At 39.8% G+C, this 23,899-nt stretch overlaps 1 protein-coding gene across 3 annotated transcripts in view; it reads right to left on the bottom strand.

Annotated features, from left to right (window-relative positions):
* The window catches only part of BTBD7 (BTB domain containing 7), a 79,901-nt gene extending 57,592 nt beyond the window's left edge, over nucleotides 1–22,309 (bottom strand). The window contains exon 1 of one of the 3 annotated variants that reach the window (XR_014312405.1): nucleotides 22,055–22,309. The gene's annotated coding sequence lies outside the window, so the exon portion shown is untranslated. Of the gene's footprint in view, nucleotides 1–21,543; nucleotides 22,028–22,054 lie in introns of those variants that run through there. The other 2 variants (XM_082733329.1, XM_082733330.1) reach the window with 2 other exon arrangements.
* Between the last annotated feature and the right edge of the window lie 1,590 nt (nucleotides 22,310–23,899).

Here is a 23,899-nt window from a genome sequence, read left to right as displayed (position 1 = left end):
GGCTATATACCCAAAAGAACTGAAAGCAGGGTTTCAAGACATGTATTCTGATGTTCACAGTAGCATTATTCCCAGCAGCTAAAAATGTGGAAGCAACCCAAAAGTTCATCAACAAATGGATGAATAAGCAAAATGTGGTATATTTAGATCATGGAATATTATTTGGCAGATAAATAAGCAAAGTGTGGTATATACATACAATGGAATACTATTCAGCCTTAAATTTAAAAAGAAGGAAATTCTGATATACGCTTCAACACAGAAGAACCTTGAAGACATTATGCTAAGTGAAATAAGTCGGCTATAGAAAGACAGATATTGGATGGTGGATGCCCTTTACATGAGGCACTCAGAGTAGTCAAAATTACAGAGAAAAAGTAGAACGATACTTGTCAGGGGCTGGGAGGAGGGAGAGTATGGGCAGTCAGTGTTTACTGGGTAGAGAGATTCAGGTGGGGAAGAGGAAAGAATTCCAGAGGCCGATGGTGGTGGTGGTTCTATAATAGGAATGTATGTGATACCACTGAACACAGTTAAAAAATGGTCAGGATGGTAAATTTTACACATACATGCATTACACATTATATGTATTCTATTACAATAAAAAAAGACTTATAAACATTGCCATCAAAAAATTATTGTCATAAAAAACATATACTTTTGAAGCTTTATGGCTAAGGTTCAAAACTGACTTACCTAAGGAAATTTCTTTTCCAGGTAAAGTAAAATAGATTAGCTATTATTATATTTCTCTTCAAGCATCAGAGAACTCATTGGAAAAAAATTTAGACTGGCAAAATCTTTCCATTTCAGGAATGTCTCATTGTATCAGTCACTAATAAAATATATACAAATATTTCAATGTCAAATGAAATAAACAGTATTTCATAAAAGCATAATATTTGTCAGAAATAATTTAGTACACTTAATTAATTTTTATATTTAGAAAAATATTATTTGCACTTAACTTACACATTTCTGATTTTAAAATTATATAATGAAAAATTTCAAAAATATACAAAAGGCAATAGTATACTGACCCCTCAAGCCTGTATCACTCATATCCCAGAATTATCAAAATTGTTTTGGCTTATATTTAAATGCTTAAATTTGATGTGTAAGGGTTATGGCTAGAATTTAAATCTCTGAATTTATCTCTGAAGAGATAAATGTACAATATGATTATAGAATATAAATGTACAAAGAATGTACAACAGAATATAAAATATTCTATGTACAATACTGTACAATAGAATATAAATGTACAATATGATTATAATTATCCTAACTACTGACCACTATCAGCCAGCCAGTCTTAAGCAGTGTACATGAGTTGATTCTTTAAATTTCTCAACCATGTGAGGTACAGGTCTATTATTATTCCCATTTTGCACAAGAAAAGACTGAAACGTTAGGAAAATGAGGCATGGACGGCTTAGTCAGCTACTCAATGTCACAGAGCTGGTTTAAGTTGCAGAACCAGGCTTGGCATTCAGGCTCTCGTATCTATGAATGATGTTTTCTTTGCAATTTTTTTCCCCCCTAAATGTTTGAAGGAAAAATTTCCAGAGCAGACAAATATAGTTCCATTCCAGAACTGGGAAGTGAGTACACACCTGACAGTGTTACTTTTGGCGCTGAAAAGGCTCTCTCTCATAAGGCAAAAAATGACTTAACTGAAAGGGTAGCTTATGAAATCAGAGCAAAAGTGCCTTTCTGAATATTTATAGCTAGACCACATGTTCCTTGATGGCAGGACAACACTTGTTTACGCCTGATCAACCATCCATCCACCCATCCAATTCTGAGCACCTGCTATGTGAAGGCACTTTGATAGGACCTGGGAATACAGCAGTGATTACACACTGAATAGGAGGACTTCTCATGAAATTAAAAGAAAGGCTACTATTTTGGCTTCCTAGTTTACAGCTAGACCTTCAAGAATTAATGGGAGTGCATCAAGCAGAAAAGGAAAGGTCGTTCAAAGTAGGAAAAAAAAGGGGTAAATAAATGGGAGTAACTCCAGTCCCAGTCAGCGTCCCATTCACAGTTCTCACAGCCCCGCACCTCTACGATCTGCTACTACTGCAGCATACAATGACATCTCCACTGAACTGTGTCCTTCCCAAAGGTATGCACTCGGCTGCCTTACCTTTCTTACCATCCACTACAGCACCACAGAACACAAAGCAGACACGACAGTCGAGTGAATAAATGTTAACTATTATCATGACCATTGAAAAATAACGTGTCTAAAGCCCAAGAAGTACATATGTTTAAGTGTCTGGGTAGGAGTTCAACCGAAATGCCTCAAATTCCACACTGAAGTGTTGAGCCTTTATTCAGAACACAGTGGGGGAACTACTGGAACAAAGCATAAAAGAGGAGGAGGGAAGCACATTTACATTTGTTTTAAAAGATTACTACACGGTCTGAAGGCAGAAGACACTCCATGCAAGTTAGACTTCTTAGAGCATTCTTGCTATAGTCCTGGAAGTGTTAACAAGGATCTGACTTTCCCAATCCCTAAAATGAGGACACTAGCACTGACTTCACATTAAGAACTGAAGAAGATACCATGGACTGACAGTGGACAGCAGAAGCAGCCCGTCACAAGGGTTTTCATGAGGGGCCTCATCTTGCACCAGGTCTGACCTGGCCTGCATGAGACACGCCTTAGAGATGCTGAGGTGTTCTGAAATACTCAGTCTCTAGACATTTAAAGCTGAGGTCAATTCCTGGAAAGAGGCGGGTAAAGGACGCAGGTGGCTGTAGTGTAGATGTGAATAAGCATCTTACTCTGCATCCTTCACCTCAGAACTCCCATTCAACATGTTCCATCCAGACCTAAAAACCTCAGAGTAAGAGCCTCCTGAACGGAAAAATGGGAATACAGGACTGAAAACGTTTGGAAGCCTGACTCTCAGCTCTGGGCTTTTGCTTCTCCCCCTGTCTGGACCTCTGGTAGTAGTAACTGAGACATCGTTGTGGGGCAGCCTGGGCCAGAACAATGACATCCACAGCAACCACAGTGGGAGCTGCACGGCACCAGCCATCCCTTACACCCAATGCCTTGCTGCCTTCTCCTAGCAGCTATATCCCCCAAACTGAGTTAGCTCTTAAAGGAGTGAGAAGAATTTCCTCCAACGGCTAGGAAAAAGGGCTTCTAAGCCAAGGGTGGAAGTGATTATGAGGCCCTCCACAACAGATCACAGAACTGCCCAATCAACAGTCTTATAAGATAATGATGCCATTAGAACTTCTGAGTTCCTGACAGGAAGACCAGTTTTGAGCCAAGCGCACAATATTTGAGTGAATGAGTAAAATCTCTGTTCTAATCAGGGACAGCTTTACTGTTAGCTTAGTGGTGTATAAAAAAGTAGTTCTGAATGATTCAGAGAAGGCAAGGAAAATCTGAATCTAGATTTGAGTTTATAAAGGATTTGCTGAGAGAAATAGAGCTGAAACCAACAATATATTTGAAGCAACTGAATGTAAATTGAAAAAACATGGAATTTCTCATAATCTCCATTCAAAGCCCAAAACTCACATTTTCTAAAAACCAACTTAGGAAAATGTTATACCAAAATAAATAAATAAATAAATAAAAAACACATGTTCATGAGTTTCTATGGGCTCCAGTGGTAGAATTGGAGATAAGAAAACATGCTGAGTGAGCCTGACAGTAAGCCTGCACATGGGAGCAGAATACAGACCAAACGAGAAACGTGAGGCAGTCTTCTTAAGGACATCAAATTCCAAACTACCGGATCATCAAGGGAATAGTCATGCGAATGGTCCCACGAATTATTCAAGTTCTTATAAATGGGAAGATGGTAACAGTTTAGAAGTTATCGATAATTATGTACTAAACCTTTATTTTTCCTCACATGGCTCAGACTAAGAGAGGCCAAATAAATATGGAAGAAAACCTTATTACTTTAAATTTTCAGTGAAAAGGGATAGGAAACTATCTATAATGGGGCATTAGCCTTAATAAGGGCCACTCCATTCTGAAACTTTCAGAATCTCTGTTTGCATGACAAATCGAGTATTCCTCCTAAATTTCTTCTGAAGTCTACAGTTAGAAAGAATCTCGTATACAGAGGTGCTAGTACAAGACGTAGGTTTGATGATGAACAGGTTTTGAGAAATGTCAGCTAGGAAGGACTCTAGAGAGAGACACCAACAAGGCCTCTTAGGTAAAAGAAGAAGTAGAAAATTAGACAAAACTCTTAGCCTTATAACGATGAGTAGCAGCCTTTCTTAGAACTATGGTAAACATTTTTCCTATCTCCTTCCTCAACCCCACCGCTCATCCTGTGCTACTCACTTGCTGTAATAGAAACACAGGAAGAGGATACTGCAGTTGGATACATAAGACTAAAACAGATACTCTAGGTCCTGTTTATGCAATGTAAGCATGCATGCTACAACATTATTTAGCATTTGTTTAGGGTATCTATAATAAAACCACTATGAAATCCTTATCATAAAACATACCACAAAATTGGTGAGGGGCTGATGGAAAGGAAGAAAGGAATGATGATGATGTGTCTATCTGGCATGACTGGGTGGTTAGCAATGCTTTGAACCGAGAAGAAACACAAGACATGCAATTTGTGTGTTAACTGGGAATAAAAACGATAATGGGTTTGAGGTTCCAGAGAGACATACCAAAAAAGAAGTAATACAAACAGAGCATATGTAAAGGAAGAAGTCTAAAAACAAGAGTTTCCTAATACTAATATTTCGGCTCTTGAGGTAACACTCGAATATGTATTAAAATATAGCATTCTCTTGATAAAATTCATTTACTTCTTTTTTCTAAAAATTTATTTCAGAAAGAGACTGTGGGGGAGAGGGGGACAGGGAGAGAGAGAATCTTAAGGCAGACTCCCCGCTGAACACAAAGCACAACGTGGGACTCGAATCTCACAACCCTGAGATCATGACCTGAGCCGAAATCAAGAGTCAGCTGCTTAACTGACTGAGCCACCCAGGTGCCCCATAATTCATTCACTTCTGACTTAGGATATGATTTATCAATGTCATCCACGTTTGCAAAGATAGTCTAAGAAGTGACAGTTCTTTTTGTTTCATTTTGCTTTGTTCAAAGTAAGCTCTATACCCAACATGGGGCTTCAACTCATAACCCCAGGAGCAAGAACTATACGCTCTACCAACTGAGTCAGCCAGGTGCCCTGTTTATTTTTTGAGGCCTAAAGCCATTTCTGGCACAACTGCATTACTGCATAGTCCCTGGTGAAACAAGGGTGGTATTGAAGCTCTCCTCCAATCCTTAACATGTCTGAGTTCATGTGTTTACCTAACGGTATCTGAGTTACTCTCATATATGATATCAGTAAGATATACTGGATATTAAAGCACTTTATTAACTATAATTTTCAGACATCACTTCTTGAAACAGATTCTCTTTATTTGTTGTTTCATTTCTGCCTTCTCTGAAGAAAGACAATAACCTTTGGGTTCACCATGCCAAGAAAATTGTACCTTGGAGGAAGAGGATAGGTCTGTCATGTGGTAATCATTTTTGGAATGAATGTCTTCTCAGCAGTAATGTTTTGCCAGCATCTTTCACCCCACAATATGGAAACAATATGGAAAAAAATAAAATATGATATTTTCTAGAATCATTAACAGAATATACAAATAAATTTCCCTAACATTTTTTCCATCTTAAGTTTTCCCTTTTCTTTCTAATGAGATTATCTTAAACCAATTCATTTCTTTATATGGGTACTAGGTACTGGTTGAGATATACAAGTCTTCATCTGACTCCTGGGTCACTTCCTTAACAAGCATTTCCCACCCCTACCTCAAGGCTTGCTACTTCCTGTGCGTGGAACACTTTTCCCACAAAGTCCTTACATGGCTAACTCTCTTATTTTATTCAGATCTTTGCTCAAGTGCCATGTCCTCAAAGAGGCTTTCCCTAATCACCCTCTAAAAAATAACATGCCATCTTATCCCATCATTCTCTATCCCTTCTTCAGTTTATTTTTCTCTACAGCACTTTCTAGAATTTGAAATTATATACCTGTTTCTTATTAGTAGTCACACACTACACTGTATGCTCCAGAAGAGCCAGAAATTCACGTATTGAACATTAAATCCTCAGCACATAGAACAGCGCCTGACAAATATGAGGCATTGAGTGAAAATCTCCTGAATGAAATGAGTTTTTTAAAAAAAATTAACATGTATTATTTGCTTCAGGGGTACAGGTCTGTGAATCATCAGTCTTACACAATTCACAGCACTCACCATAGCACATATCCTCCCCAATGTCCATAACCCAGCCATCCTGTGAAATCAGTTTTTAAAAATTAAACATTACAGGGCGCCTGGGTAGCTGAGTTGGTTAAGCATCTACCTTCCACTCAGGTCATGATCCCAGTCTTAGGATCGATGGAGCCCTACAGTCTTCCAGCTCCCTGCTCAGTGGGGAGTCTGCTTCTCCCTCTGCCCCTCACCCTGCTTTCATGCTCTCTCTCTTGCTCTCTCCCCACCAAAAAATAAAATCTTTAAAAAATAAATAAATAAAAATAAATGTTACACAAGGAAAGACTTGTTTGTTTTTTTTTAACCTTTCCAATCCAAAAATCGTTTCTCAGGATCCACTGGATATAGTCTAAGCCTCACAGAAGAGTGTGACTTAAAAAGTGCACTATATTTGGGAGGAAAAAAAATTTCCTTAAAAAAAAAAAAAAAAAAAAGACCCCTGAATCACAGTATACATACAGCCTTAAATATGACACTGTTGAGATGTTTCAAAATACACAATAAAGTAATTATTTAAAAAACCCATACTAGGGATGCCTCGGTGGCTCAGTCAGGTAAGCTACTGCCTTCAGCTTACGCCATGATCCCAGGGTTCTGGGATCAAGTCCTGCATCAGGCTCCTTGCTAGGCAGGGAGCCTGCTTCTCTCTCTACTTCTGCCTGCCACTCTGCCTGCTTGTGCTATCTTTCTCTCTGACAAATAAATAAATAAACAAACAAACAAAATCTTAAAAAAAAAAACCCACACTAATTCCTCAAAAAATTAAACATAGAATTACCATATGATTTAGCAATTTCACTTCTGGCTACTAAAAATTAAAAACAGGGACTCAAACAGCTACTTGTACTCCCATCTTCATAGCAGCATTATTGACAATAGTCAAAAGGTGGACATAAATTAAGTATCCATCAGACAGATAAATGAATGAACAAAATGGTATTTAACAAATAATTCAGACTTTAAAAGAAAAGAAAAGAAATTCTGATACAACAATGTGAATGCACTTAAAGCCATAGAACCGTACTTAAAGCTGGTTAAAATGGTTAAATGTTATGAAATATATTTATGTACATTTTAATGTTATATATATATTTAGCCACAATTAAAAATTTTTTTTTTTACTTATTCATTTGGGAGAGAGAGCACAAACAGGGGGAGAGGGAGAAGCAGGCTCCCTGCTGATCAGAGAGCTCAATGCGCAGCTTGATCCCAGGACCCCGAGATCATGACCTGAGCAGAAGGCAGATGCCTAATGGACTGAGTTAACCAGGTGCCCCCCCCCTTTAAAGATTTTATTTACTTATTTGACAGATAGACTACAAGTAGGCAGGGAGGCAGGCAGAGAGAGAGGAGGAAGCAGGCTCCCTGCTGAGCAAAGAGCACAATGTGGGGCTGGATCCCAGACCCTGGGATCATGACCTGAGCTGAAGGTAGAGGCTTTAACCCACTGAGCCACCCAGGTGCCCCACCAGGTGCCCCTTTTAATCACAATTTTAAAAAGGTAAGTGAGGAAAATCTCTATTAAAACAGATAGGAAAACAATGTCTTTCTTTCCTTTACATTCTTTTAAGGACTATAGTGGGAGTATCTTACAAGAGGACCATACAGTTTACGAAGTGTTTTTCACACAGTAATTCATTTTATTCTCACATCAAGTCTTCATCGTTGAAGGACAGGCTTCATTGTCTGATCCCTGATTGAGGCAAGGAAGGCAGAAAGGTGAAGTGACTTATCCAAAGTAAAACATATTGTAAAATGGCAAAGCCAAACAAAACTAGATCCTAGGCATTCCCATCTTTAATCTACTGTTCTGTCTCAATAAGAAAGCATCTCAAATCTTCAGTCCTATACTAACCTTTCCTAAGAGAACAATCATGTCTTCTTTAAACTTCCCTATGTCTACAGGACACTATACTTGTTACTCAAATTTGAAACTGAAGTTTCTACTTCATCACTCAATTAAGATTAAAGAACAGATCTTAAATTAATCTCCAGTGTTCTGCACTGCTGGTGAACAATAAAAAGTTTCTGGATTGTGGATTACTCTATAAATATCAACCACCTCTACTGAATATCCTCCTGTTTTCACTCCTTGCTATTAGCTTGTTTTTTCCTTCTTTGCAGAAGATACTTCTATAATTACAAAAATAGAAAAGAATAGTAAAACAATCTCTGTCCATCACTAAGTTTCAATAATTACTAATCTGTGGCAGTCCTGTATCACTATATCCCAATTCATTCTCTACCCAATCCCTCCAAATTATTTGAAGCAAATGTCAGATAGCATATGTTATTTCACCTGTAAATATTTCTTTATACAACTGTAAGAGAAAAGGACAACTATATTACCTTTATTACATCTGAAGTAATGAACAGTAATCCCTTAACACCAATTTCCCACATTCCCCCAACTGTTTACTTTTTTTTGGTTTGTTTGACTCAGGATCCAAGTAAGGTCTCTACACTGTGACTACACGACCATGTCTCTTAAAGAGGTTCCTTCCCGACCCATTCTTTTTTTCCTCTTGCAATTGTCTTTGTTGTTGTTGAAAAAGTCAGATTTTTGGTAGTTTCCCACAATGTGGATTTTGCCAAATGCATCACCATGATGTAGTTTAATATGCTCCTCTGGCCCCTGTATTTACTGTATTCATAGAATTAGTGACTTGATGAGATTCTGGATCATTTTCATACTTTTAAAAGTTTATTTTGCCAATACTGCTTCACAGATGGTAATTCCAACAATAGGTACAAAATGTCTACTTCTAAGTTTGTGATATTAACAATTATCAATGACCACCAACTAAGGTCATTAATTAGGAGTTGCAACATGGTGATATTGTATCTTCCCTTCTTTATTCACTAGCTGGAAATTTTCTGAATGAGTAACTCATCAACTATTCACTTTTCTGATATGTAATTTGTGTAGAAAAGACAGAATAAATGAATGATTCTTTACTTTTATTTCCTCATTTTCAAAACAATGAACTTTGCAGCATTTTCTAATAATGACCAGCAAGTTTAAAAGAGTGTTATAGATTTAAGGATTCAAATGTGTTTAATGGATTTCAATCCTTTGCAGTTATCCTTACCGGGGCTCAAACTGTCACGTATTTAGACAGTGGAAACTTACTCAAATTGGCTCCTGAGACCTTATGACACAATCTTACTGTCTCTGATAGCTTCTTTGCTTTCTGGGGTTACATCTTGTATTTTTCTTGCCTTAGACATGGAATCAACCACCTCTTTATTTATTTAATTTTTTTTAAAAGATTTTATTTATTTGTGAGAGAGAGAGAGAGGGAGCGCACGTGTGAGCGAGCACAGGCAGGCCGAGTGGCCTGCAGAGGCAGAGGGAGAAGCAGGCTCCCCGCCGAGCAAGGAGCCCAATGTGGGACTCGATCCCAGGATGCTGGGATCATGACCTGAGCCCAAGGCAGCTGCTAACCAACTGTGCCACCCAGGCGTCCCATATTTATTTATTTATTTTTTAGATTTTATTTATTTATTTGAGATAGAGAAAGGACAGAGCAGGGGGGAGGGGCAGCAGAGGGAGAAGCAGTCTCCCTGCTGATAGGAAGCCCAACGTGGAGCTGGATCCCAGGACCCTGGAATCATGATCCTAGCAGAAGACACATGCTTAACCAACTGAGCCACCCAGGTGACCCTCATCCATCTCTTTAAAGAAGTTCTAATTTCTTTCAGTGGGAAATGGTATTTAGAAACCACAATCTGGGTGCTATGAGAATTAAGTGCCTTTTTAGTACACAGAGAGATAATTTTATACACATCCATCTACACAAGCATGTACATATATACAAACAAATACATGACTTTATGCTGATGCTTCCAATGCATTTCAAATTCCTACGGTTTTTACTTAATCTCATTGATCCTTCATGTTTCTCCTTTCTTACATGCCAAAACTCTATTCTCAATGTTGCCTACATGACAGTTCATTTACTTTATCTCACATTATACATGCAACAGCTGAGAATGAAAATGTCAGTACTATCTACCATCAACAATATGATAAAGAAAATCATTTTATGCTTATTTTTTGCAACTCTTTCTACCCTTAGGATATTACCCAACTCAAAATATCCTACAAATTATCATGTATGTCAGTCCCGTGGAGTAATTTATTCTGTGTATCACTAGCTGGAAAAACACTTGGTAAGTTTTGTTACCTTTGATTTTCAGGCATTACATTTTTAACTGTTACATAATTCTGTTAAATACTTAGATGGATTTAAAGTCAAAACCACAGAACAACATATATTCAAGGAAGACCAGATGCTCTCCCTGTCTAAGTTCACCCCTCCTTGCCCCTTAGTTAACTTTATTAATACTTCTTTCCCTTCCCTAAATGTAAGAGTTCTTGGTCAGACTTGAAAACAGGTCCTTGGCAACCTTCAAATTATGCTTGATGACCCTGATTTCACCATAATCCTGGGACCAAATGGGCATATATAAAAAGTCACCTTTACAATACTTCTATATAATACCCCAAATTCCCTCTTTTTTGGCTATGATCCGAATGGCTCCCTAAAAGAAGCAATAATGAAATTAGCTAGTAACTTCCTTCTCCTATCTCTCTACTCCAGCATCTAATTTTAAGTAATATATGTTTAATTATAGTTAAACCTATGAGACAATCATGGAGTTTTTTCTACTTTTTATATATTCTTCCCATATTTTGGATAATTAAACTTTTTCTACAGAATTAAACTATTGAGTGTTACACACTATCCTGTCTTTCAATCTTAGTTTCATCATTAAAAAATCGGGGTGCCTGGGTGGCTCAGTGGGTTAAAGCCTCTGCCTTCAGCTCAGGTCATGATCCCAGCATCCTGGGATCAAGCCTCGAATCTGGCTCTCTGCTCTGCGGGGAGCCTCCTTCCTCCTCTCTCTCTCTCTCTGCCTGCCTCTCTGCCTACTTGTGATTCCTCTCTCTGTCAAATAAATAAACTCTTTTAAAAAATTTTTAAAAAATATATTTAATGTCCATTACCAGTTTAAAAGTGTTATTCAGAATACAGGTCCACAATCCCTTATCAGGTAGAAACCTCCGGAGCTAGATAGGTTCTAAAATTCAGACTTTTTCCCTCTTCTTTTTTTTCTAGAAAGTAATACGGTATGTGGATTATTTACTGTAATTATGTAAATCCCCAGTTACGTTTAGCATAGCACCCCATAACCTTTGACATTTTGCAGTAAAGTGTATTAAATATTTAAACTAAGTTATGTTCGTTTACATGAGGTTTTGTTGCCAAATGAATCCAGGTCATTTCAGTATTTGCCATCAAATGAGTCTCCCTAAAAAATGGTTTTCAGAACTTTTGGAAATTCATATTATAAATAAGAGTGTGGATCTGTAGCTACTAGCTCAAGATCATGTACTAAAAATAGTATTTCCCCTACCCAATCACCACCAAAAAAGTCAAGCCAGAGAACATTTTTATATATGTTAAATGAAGATATCTTTTTTTTTTTTTGTATGGCTAACACATATGCTATATTAAATTTCAGATGTACAACATACTGAGTTGACAATTCTGTACATTACCCAATGTGTGATAAGTGTAGTTACCATGAAAACATCTTTTTAAATGGCATTTTTAAAAAAAAAGACTTTGTATTTATTATTTGACAGACAGAGATCACAAGTAGGCACAGCGGCAGGCAGAGACAGAGAAAGAGGGAAGCAGGCTCCCTCCTGAGCAGAGAGCCTGATGGGGCACTAGATCCCAGGACCCTGGGATCATGACCTGAACCAAAAGCAGAGGCTTAACACACTGAGCCACCCAGGGGCCCCTAAAATGGCATTTTTCTATAAAATTCCATGGCATTACTGCAAATAGAGATTACTTGTTAGAATTTTGCTTAGGAGAATCTTATTAAGTCCATGTGGGCTTTTTCTAATATAACCTATTGTAATTCAAAACAGCTGTCAGTCCCCTGCTGATACTTTTATTTCCTATTAAAAATGCATTCTTAAAAGAATATAAAAGTACATCACATTCCACTAATCTATGCAACATTCTTTTAAGTGTAACCATTAGAATTTTTAAACCAGAAGTTGAGGGAAAGAATGCAAAGAAACGAGGAGATGAGCCTGGTTCTTAGAACTCTGGCTCCACTACAGTCATAGCTTAACTTCGGCATGGGAGGTATTTGTGTTTTTGATAATAAAATGAAACTATATATTCTTAGTGTTCCCTTAATATTCTAGTTATGAAGTACTTCTGAAATAAAATGCCTACTTTACAAATGTATATCACACATGGTCTGAAATTTGTTATCTCTTAGCTGTTTAAATTATTTAAAAAAGATAATCTCTGAGGAATCATGAACAACCTAGGAATAGTCACAATTGAAATCTCATAAATTGTAGGTTAAGAAAATCTAAACCAGTAAAATAATCATTAAGAGATATTCAATTATTAAAAATAATTTTTAAGTGTAGCTACGGTAGTCTCCCCTTATCCATGAGTTCACCTTCCATAGTGTGTACTGTCAGAAGGTAAACAGTAGCTTAATGCTGTGTCACAATGCCTGTGGTCACTCACCCCACTTCATCTCATCAAATGGGCATTTATTTTATCATCTCACATCATCACAAGAAGGACTGTCAGTACAGTACAGTAAGGTATTTTGAGAGGGACGCCTGGATGGCTCAGTTGGTTAGGTCTGCCTTTGCCTCAGGTCATGATCCCAGAGTCCCGGGGTGGAGTCCTGTATCAGGCTCCTGGTGTCACTGGGGAGCCTGCTTCTTCCTCTCACAGTGACCTCTGTTCTCACTCACTCTGCACAAGCACACTCTCTCAAATAAATATATAAATAAATCTTTTTAAAAAAGCTATTTTGAGGGTGCCTGGGTGGCTCAGTGGGTTAAGCCGCTGCCTTCGGCTCGGGTCATGATCTCAGGGTCCTGGGATCGAGTCCCGCATCGGGCTCTCTGCTCAGCAGGGAGCCTGCTTCCCTCTCTCTCTCTCTCTCTCTGCCTGCCTCTCTGTCTACTGTGATCTCTCTCTGTCAAATAAATAAATAAAATCTTTAAAAAAATTTTTTTTTTTTAAAAAGCTATTTTGAGAGGGAGGGACCACATTCACATAAATGTTATTGCATTATACTGTTACAATTGTTGTTGTTAATTGTTGTTGATCACACCCTGCCCTTTTGGCTAATCAAGTATATTATTGTTGTTCATCTCTTAGTGTGCCTAATTTGTAAATTAAACTTCATTCCAGGTACAAATATAAGGAAAAAACTTAGTATATATAGTGTTCAGTACTATCTGCACTTTCAGGCATCCACCTAGGGTCTGGGAACATATCCCCTGTGGACAAGGTGTGGTGGGGGGAGGCTACTGTAACTACAAATTACTATGGTGAAGGTGAAGTTGATTTATTTGACTCGAGCCAACAAATGGTGAAGTATACTGAGACAGGAATTATAACTCTCCTTTCCCATCCTTCCTCTTCTGTCAGACTTTATCGTTGAAGCATGTGACAGAACTATGACTTTGTAATTAAGGTTATAATGAGAATTCTCTGTCACAAGCTATTACTAACATTTGCTACAATTCATCTAGTTCTGCCACAAAGCTTTTTTTTTTTTGCTTACCAGAAAATTCTCATGTATAGTCTCAAGCAAGCAAGAAATATTTTGGGAAAGTCTGAAGACAAGAATAATTAGGTCTTGTGAGGCACATTATGGAATTTTTCCCTAAGAACAATTCACAAATAAACCCCAGATAAAACAGACCTGAATATACTTTCATAATATAGGGGAGAAAATACACATATTATACTTCAAGTTAGTTCTGGCACTCAAGTCTCCTAAATGAAGGAAGGAAGGAAGGAAACTGCACAGTAACAACACCATTCATTATTGCTCCTTCCAAGACTCCAACATTAGTCTTTTCATAAAATTTTAGGGATTGTGGCCAGAGAAGACTGTCAAACTTTTTATCCAAGTGAACATTTTTAGAAAATAATTAAGGACAAGTAACACTTTGTGTATCTAGTCCAAGTGATTTATCCATTTGCCTTTAAAGACAGTAACATACCTCATACTTAGTTAATATTGTTTACAAAACCCCTTTTCATGTTATTTCATCCTAACAACTCATTGCTGAGTTATGAATGGAGCAGAGACTGTGCTTCATCCTGTAGGCTTTGGCTCAAAGTGCACGGAGTTATGTGGAGGAGTCAGCATACAAGCAAGTGATTACAGTGGAGTGCAACAGGGCTGGACGAGTAAGCCAGAATACTAAGGGAGTGAGGGTATGACTATTGGTAAAGGTCATATTTGAACTGGATCTTGAAGAATAAACATGACCGCATCAATAAGGAGATTTTTGATGGCAAATGGCTTCAACATTTACCTGTCAGGTGATGAAATCTCATGGAAGAGAAAGCCACAGGCCCCAGTACGGTATGTCTAAAACGATGTTATCATGGACCTACGTTCACTCTCTCTGATCTACCATCTTCCAGGCATGCTTCGTCATCCCTTGTGGTCACAAGACAGTTGCCAGTGGCAACTGGGGTCATCTATTTTCTTGCTCACATAAAATAAAGGAAAAAGTCCTCTCCCCCAGAAATAGAATGTCTCCTTCCCTTCAATCTGACTGGGACAAATAACAGTTTACAGGGAAATGCCTTGAGCTGACTGGCTTGGAGTAATCAAAATCTACCCCTGAAGTGGGCAATGAATCATCTTCTCAGAGTCTCCTGGATAACAGAGAGAAAGAACTCCAAGCGCTGGGATAAACACATGAAGAACAGAAGCATAGGAAACAAGAAACAGCTTGGTATGGCTGGAGTCATGGGAAATCTAAGGTTGGAGATAGCCTACAAACTCTCCTGAGTGTGGACTTCATCCCATAAGCGATGGGAAATTAATACAGGTTTTTAAAGTAGGGAGATGACATGCCCAAATTGGTGTTTTTTTTTTTTTTTTTTTAAGAAACATAAATGTGGTAGCAATATAGAGAATAGAGAAGGAAAGGGAGAGTGAAGAACAAACGGCAGCGACACGACTGGTAGGAGTTCAATAATCAGTTCACACTGGGAACAAAGTGGTAACGGGAAGGGAAAAAACTGAAGAGCAAACACAAGATGGCAAAGCTGCTTTGTAAAACATTGCATACATACAGGTAACACACACACACGAACATGCACAGAGGAGGAAAATTAAGCCCCAGACAGATTAAGTGGCTTGCTTAAAATCACAAACCCATAAACACGAGTCAGAATCTCAAAGGAGGTTTGATTCCCAGTCCAATGTTCTATCTAAAAAGCCCAACAACACGCAAAAGCCTTTTTGAATCCTGTGATGTAAAGGATGCTCTATGTATTGGATTAAAGGGATTCCTATTTATTCCAACCTTAATATAATTCAGTATCAATTTATATAACAGTATATTATACATTTTGAAGTTTTTATGTTATTTGAGATAGGATGTTGTGAAAACTCTATTTGCAATGTCATATTTACAGCCTGTCAAAATTTAAATTAAAAAAAAAAGATTCTAAAAACCACTGCAGTTTGCATTAAAAGAATTTTTAACTTGTTTTGCAAATAAATTAGGTACTGAATATTTGAAATGCATTATAAATCTAGAGTCAACAGGGACCTGAAAAGTTTCTTCTAAGTTATGCCTGCCTTTGAAATTTTGGATTCTGATAACTAACTTCCACTATCATCAACTTGAAAGACGTTGCCTCACTTCTAAAGACACTTGTTTTAGAGGATCTAAACTGGGTGGCTCAGTCGTTAAGCGTCTGCCTTCAGCTCAGGTCATGATCCTAGGGTCTTGGGATCAAGCCCTGCACTGGGCTCCCAGCTCATCAGGGAGTGTACTTCTCTCTCTCCCTCTGCTCCTCTCCCCTGCTTGCACACACTTTCTCTCTCTCTCTCTGGCAAAGAAATAAAAGCTTAAAAAAAAGAAAAAAGAAAAAGTCACTTGCCTGTTTGTTTTTACAGCAGTAAAGTCTGATTTTGTTTTGTTACCATTGTACCAAGACTGGGTTAACAGCACAGATGGTTTAAAATAAAATAAAAACAGGGAGCCTGGGTGGCTCAGTCAGCTGAGCGTCTGCCTTTTTTGGCTCGGGTCGTGATCCCAGGGTCCTGGGTCTGGGTCTCCGCTTGGTGGAGAGCCTGCTTCTCCCTCTCCCTTTGCCTGCTGCTCCCCCTGCTTGTTCTCTCTCTCTGTCAAATAAATAAATAAAATCTTAAAAAAACAAAACAAAAAAATGCTTTCCATTAAAAAATTATAAGCAATATAGTTTTTAGCTTAAATCATAAGTCTTCTGCTTCTGAATTAATGAATAACTGTAGGGAGCACCTGTGTGCCTGGCACTATGCTAGATATTGGGAATACAGCTGTGAACAAAATTATACTACAGTTATTCAGGCATGTATTTGTATAATTATTTGATTAATGTCAGTCTTCTCTACTGAATTAACCATAGTACTATTTTTCTTCAGGCAAAACATGACTGCAAATGTACACAGATGATGCCTAAAACATCAATTGGGCATTAACATGTTACTTTGCCAATGACAGAAGAATTTTCCCTGTCACTAGGCTACACTCTCAGCACCCATAACTGAGTTTTTTTTTTCTTTCATTGAAACATACCTGCTAAAACACTAAGCAAACCAGGAATATAAGGTAACAATTTCAATATAATAAAGGAAAATCCACAGCAATCATCATACTGAACAGTCAGAGTATTTCCTCTAAGATCAGGATAAGACAAAGGTGTATAGTTTCACCATTTGTATTCAATATAGTACTGGAAGTCCTAGGCAGAACAATTAGGCAAGAAAAATATCTGAATGCCTTTGAAGGCCTCAAATTGGAAGGAAGAAGTGAATTTTGTATGTATGATTACACACACACATCAGAATAAATGCTTTCAGTAAAGCTGCAAGATAAAAAGTTAACACACAAAAATGAGCTGTGTACATTAACAATGAACAATCCAAAAAGGAAATTAAGAGATCAATCCTATTTGTGATAGTATTAAAAAAATAAAACACTTGGGAATAAACTTAACCAAGGAGTTGAAAGATTTTTACACTGAAAACCACAAAAGGTTGTGGGAAGACATTAAAGATATAAAAATACAAATAAATTGTAAGATATCTGGTGTTTATGAACTATAAGACCTAATATGTCAAAACTGCTTCAGTCTACAGATTCAATGAAATCCCTATTAAAAAAATCCTAATGTCATTTTTTTTTTCCAAAAATTGAAAAAATCCACCCTGGAATTCATTTGGAATCTCAAAGGACCACAGACAGCCCAAACAGTCTTGAATTAGAACAACGCTGGAGGTCTCACACTTCCAGATTTCAAAAATTACTATAAAGCTACAGTAATCAAAACAATGTGATACTGGCATAAAGACAGACTCAGAGACCAATAGAATGGAGAGTTCAGAAATAAACCCTTGCATGGTATAATCAAGTCATTTTCAGTAAGGATGCCAAAGCCATTCAACGGAAAAACACAGTCTTTTCAACAAATGGTGCTGGGGAAATACTGGATATTTGCATGCAAAGACCTAAACATGAGAGTTTTTTTTTGGGGGGGGGGGGCTTCCTATCTTTGGAATTGGCAATGATTTCTTGGATTTAACACCAAAACACAAGTAACAATCAAAAAACTATATAAATTGGACTCGATTAAAATTAAAAATTTATGTGCATTGAAAGCCACTCAATAGAGTGAAAAGGTAATACATAGAATGGTAGATAATATTTGCAAATCCTATATCTGATAAGGGATTGATATCCAGAATATATAAGGAATTCTACAACTCAACAACAAAAAAGCAAACAACTAAATTAAAAAATGGTAAAAGAGCTTTTTTTTTTTTCTTTTGGTAAAAGATCTTAATAGTGGGGGTACCTGGGTGACTTAGTCAGTTAAGCATCTGACTCCATGTCAGTTCATGAACCCAGGGTCCTGGGATTGAGCCCTGCATTGCCCCACACTGGGCTCCCTGCTTGGTGGGGAGATTACTTCTCCCTCTCCCTCACTGTTCCCCCTGCCTGTGCTCTCTTGCTCTCCCTGTCAAATAAATAAATAAATAAAATCTTAAAAAAAATTAATAGATATATCTTTTTTAAAAGTAGAAAAATTAAAAAGACTACTACAATATGGCATGAGACATTAAGTAATTAATGGTTAATGAATATTTGAAGAATCTGGAAAATATGCTGCCCTCAGTCACCAATAATCAGATCCTTGAAGTATTTGTTCAATCATTTCATGTGTTTGTGCAAGTCCTGGGCACAATGAGCTGAGCAAGACACACAACAGTCCAAACACTTCACTAATCTGCATGTCTTCCTTGCACAGGAGCCAACTCTGTATCACTTCAATTTCAATATATGTGCTGCTGAAACAAGCACAACAGATATCTATCCAAAGAATATATACAAAAGGCTGATAGGAACAATAAGAGATCATTAAACATTAGGGAAATACAAATCAAAACTACAGTGGGGGCACCTGGCTGGCTCAGTCTGTGGAACATGTGACTTGTCATTGAGTTGTGAATCTGAGCCCCATGCTGGGTGTAGCAAATACTTAAAAAAATTAAGTTAAAAAAAAAAAACTACAATGATAAACTACTTCACATCCATGTGGATGGCTATTATCAAAAAAACAGAAAACAACAAGTGTTGGTGAGAATGTGGAAAAACTGGAGCCCTTGTGCATTGCTGGTGGGAATGTAAAATTTGCAGGGTATATACCCCAAAGAAATGAAAGCGCAGGCTCAAACAAACATTTGTAAACTCATAATCATAGGAACATTATTCATAACAGCAGAAGGTGGAAGAAAATCAAGTATCCACTGACAGATAAATGAACAAAAATGGATGTACATACATACATACAATGAAATAGTATTCAGTGTTAAGAACGAAGGAAATTCTGACAAATGCTACAATATGAACGAACCTTGAAAACATCATGCCAGTCACAAAAGGATAAATACTGTATGATTCCACTTATATGAGGTACCTAGAGTAGTCAAATTCATACAGACAAAAAGTACATTATGGTTGCCAGGGGGTTCGGGGTAATGGAAATGGGGGTTAGCATTTAACAGGTATAGAGTTTCGGTGGGGGGAAATGAAGATGGTGATGGCTGCACAGCAATGTGGATGTATGTATTTAATGCCACAGAACTGTACACTTAAAACCGGTTACAATGTCAAATTTTATGTTTATGTATATTTTACCACTATAAAAACAACAACACCTGCCATGCATCCTTCCCAGCGACTCTATCCCTAACCTACGTTCTCATCTCTTCATATTTGGATAACTGCAACAGCCACGTCATCGCTGGTTTGTTCCATTCTTTGCTCATTCAAACTCAACCTGTAGATCACGGACAGGTTCATCCTGCTGCTTTATCATACTAATACCTGGCTTCCAACACTAAAAAGGCTCCCCATGTCTTGCCCAAGAAGATGAAAATCCCAATCTCCTCAATCTAGTACTCAAACCCTTCTAGACAGGTATCCTTCCAACTGTGTGATTTGTTTTCATTTTAGTCTCCCAAATCCAGTTGCCAGCTCATCCTAGTTTCCCTCCTTTCCCCTCCCCCAAAGCCAATCTCCACATCATATTCTCGCTTTTCCCTCACACAGTACCTGCTCCAGTATCTGTAAATCTAAACCTTCATAGGCTAGCTCAAGTCCCAAGTGTTCCAGGAAGTTCTTTAGACTCCTAAGGCCTCACTCATCTCCCTCTAACCAGAACACCTATAGCATTCTTTGTATTCACAGAATGTACTAGATTGTCTCCTAGACTCCTAAAGGTACATCGTATCTTTCCTGAGGGCAAGGTCTACATATTACACTTCTTTGTTTTCTTCTCTCAAAACTAATACAATGCAAAACGCAAACCAGATTTTCCATAATCACCACGGTAACTGAACACAAGGTACAACTTTGATATGTGAGGTTTCACTGACTAGAACAGAATCAGAATCATTTGACATTATTGCATTTCTGAAGGTTAATCTGTGACACACAACAAAGAAAACTGCTGTAATTCAACAAAAAAATACATGGAAACTAGGCGGTATAACCTAGCAAACCCAGGTGTTTTAAATCTTGGAAATCTGAGTCTGATACAAACTTGTTTAAATGATGGTATTGGGACATGGAACAGAATAGTTAGGCTTTGTGGGACAGAATATTGACTTATGTATGGGTTTTACCGAATGCATGTAAGAATGCACCCAATATAACTGTAAATACAGCTACAGGCCCATGGAAACTCTAAATGAAATGTCAGTTTTATTAAGTTCAGGGTAGAAAAAAAAATCTCATCAGTTACTTGTAACTGAGGGTCACTGTCAGAATCAGCCTGAGGCGCTTTCCATTTCTGCTTTCAACTTTACCTCACAAAGACCTAGGGATGGGCACCTGCACTGATGACGAATTCAATCAATGAAGAGAAAGGGGCTCAGAAGAGTAGTGAAAAGGGCTCTAAATGGGGGCGGAGGGAGGCCCCGATCCTAGTTTTGGCCCAATCCCCAGCCAGTTGTAGGACCCACAGCAAGTCACTCATCTCCCTGGGCCTACTTTCTCAGCTCTAAAACAAGTCATACCAGATCTCTATAGGCTTTTCTGACTCCAAAATTCCAGGACAAGCTTAATCACAGCTTCTATTAACATGTAGGATTCTTGCTATTTCAAATCTTTCTTCCACATTTTCGGAAGAAAGTAATGTATTTCAACAATCTAAAAGAAATGGATGCTATTCAGAGACAAAAAGATTCTGGTAGTTGAAAAAAAATAATAATTAATTCTTTAAAAATGCCTATTTCCTCATGACAGTAAGATGTTTTGGCCGAAGGAACAGTTCTCTGGTAAAGATAACCAAGACTGCTTTTGTAAATTAGGCCTAATCCAGAGTATTATCTGTGCTGGTATGCGAAGGGGTGCTATTGTAGTTCAAAGCGGAAACACCACTCCCCAGAGCTTCTCCCAAAAGGCGGTGAGAAAGTTCTCATCCTCGGGGTAAGGCTAGTAAACAGCTGTGCAAACGAGAAGGCACCGAAAATGCACGCTTTTAGCCATTCAAGTACTCCAAGCACAGACTCTTTTATCAAACACCCCAGGTATTGTCTTCCTCGTAACCTGTCAAAACGCAATCCCAGTTCGATCCCGGAACCGTAACTTACCCGGACGATCTAACTTCTCTCCCCACCGCGAGCAGCCGTCCGCAGGCCTGTTCCCTCCCCTATTCCTGCCGGCCGCTCTCACGCCCACCCCGGGGCGGTCGCAGCCCCGCAGCCGGGTAAACACGCGCCCGAGTCTCGGGAGCGGTTTCCCGGCGTCCTGGGAGCGGCGGGTTCCGCCCCTTGGAGCCCGGAGCCGGCCGGGCTGCTGTCGCGGCCACCTCGGGCCGCTCTCCCCGCCCCGAGCGCCACACCTCGCGCCTCTGCCCCCGGGACAACGGCGCACAGCCTAGTCTGCCCCTGGGAGCGCACGGGCACCGGGCGGTCAGCCGCCGCCTCAGCCCCAGACGGACGACTGCCCTCTCCCCGCCGGCGGCCCGGCGCCCCCCGCGGCGTCCCAGCCCCAACCCGGTACCCCCACCTCCCAGGCACAGCCCCTTCCTTGCCGGGACGCCTCGCGCCGCGCCGGGCACAGCCTCGGCTTTCAGCCTCCGAGACACCGAGGGACACTCACCTCGGAGGCTCCTCCCGCCGCTGCTGCTGCCGCCGCTGGGACCGCGGCCGTCGCCCCCGCCGCCGCCACCCGCACCGCCGTCCGCACCGGCGCCAGCACCCCCGGCCATCCTCTTCCTGCCGCCGCCGCCGCCCTCTCCGCTCCTGTCAGTGGCTCAGGCTCCCGGGCTGCTCCAGGTTCCCCTCGCCGCCATTTTGACTCCTAGAGGGAGCAGGAGGGGCTCGGCTCGGCGCGGCCCTGGGGCGCCTGCGCGGCGCTGCGGAGCCGGCCCGAGCCCCCGCCCGCCCCTACCGTCGCCGCGCCTACGGTCACGTGGGCTCGCGGCGCGCGCGCGCGCGCGCACGCGCCGGTCCGCGCCCGGGAGACGAGCTCGCAGGGCCCGGGAGCGGTCGAAGCCGAGTGCGCGCGCATTATTTCTTTTCCACGCTGGGGAGCGCTTCGCGGCACGCTCGGAGTTTGAAACTCATTGCAGCATTCTACTTCCTTCGGGGCGCTGTGACAAATCATTAAATGTATCACAACGGAATTATAATAACGTTCGTGGACGATCAGTTCTACCAATTCTTCCTGCCGTTTGGCGGCCGGCATCCTGATCGATCGCACATATCTTGCGTTCTTGTCAAACACAGGACAGCGCTTCCGCGGAAAACTGCTGACAGTCTTGGCGTTTCGGCGGCTTCTAGGCGGTTTATCTTCACCTCTGCCTGGTGCTTTTACAGACAGCACCTTGCTGCATACTATAGCAGGTTTAAAACAAAAATCTCAAAGAAACGGAAAAGTTTTCCTTAACAAAATGTCTCCGTAAATGACGAGAATTGTTGAAACCGCACGATCTCTGCTTGGATGAGTCAAATCGCCCTTCCCTGGCTGCTCCTTGTCTGGGAGTTTGCAATAATTCCAGCGATGCCACGACAAAAACACCTTATATTTATGAAGCACCTTATAGTACTTAAAACACCGTTAAACATATGGCTTCGTTTGAACACCAAGCCACCCTTTGAAGTCGTCGAGACAGGTATAATGGTTACAGCTAAGAAAAAGGCTTGGAAATACTCAGTCGTTTGCCCCGGGGCACACACGCAGCATTAATAAGTAGGTGCGAGCAAGTCCAGACTAGAATTCCAGACATTGTGACCCTGGTCTTCAGGCATATCTCCACTCAGCTCTCAGGTAGGGCTTAGAAATACCTGATGTATTTGTCCTCTGGGAATTCACTTCAGATGCTCTTGAAAGTACTTGCATTTTCAGTCTCTACCCACCCTTTGAGAAACAAGTTTTCCAAGTCACATCGGGTCTTCCTGTAGTTCTCTAAACCACCTGTAAGCTTATAAGAATAAGAGCAATTTTTAATTATGTGATCTTTTTAATCATCTGTTGGTCCTTTATTATTTTACCCAAGCATTTCATATGTGGTTGGAGAATTGAAGGTTTTTTTTCACATCCTTCTGAACCAAGAATGTAAAAAGTGTTAAAAATGTGTGATCTGAGCTTCTGATACTGACTTCCAACCTTATAGCAAATGGGGAAAGAGGGTCAGAATAGAAATTCAGACTTCCTCCCACTCCTGGAGAAAAGTGAAACCCCATGATGTTATAGGATTAGAAGAACACTAAGGTCCTATGGAGAATGGGATCCCCTTTGCTCCCAAGGGGACCCCCCCACCTCTAGCCCTCCTCTTCAATGGAGAAGAGCCATTTAAAATTATTGAAACTTGCACAGGAATCTGGTCTATAGCTTATGTGGCAGGCAGCTAGGTGGCCAAAGAAGAATTAGGGCCTGTCCTTCTGTTTCTTAGCAGGCAAAATGGGGCACAAGTCAGCTTCCATCTCCTCACTTCCCTCTTCT

The sequence above is a fragment of the Mustela nivalis genome (genome assembly GCF_964662115.1).
Source record: "Mustela nivalis genome assembly, chromosome: 6".
Taxonomy (NCBI): Eukaryota; Metazoa; Chordata; class Mammalia; order Carnivora; family Mustelidae; genus Mustela; species Mustela nivalis.
The sequence above is the reverse complement of the archived record's forward strand: the minus strand, read 5'-3'. Positions and strand labels throughout refer to the sequence as shown.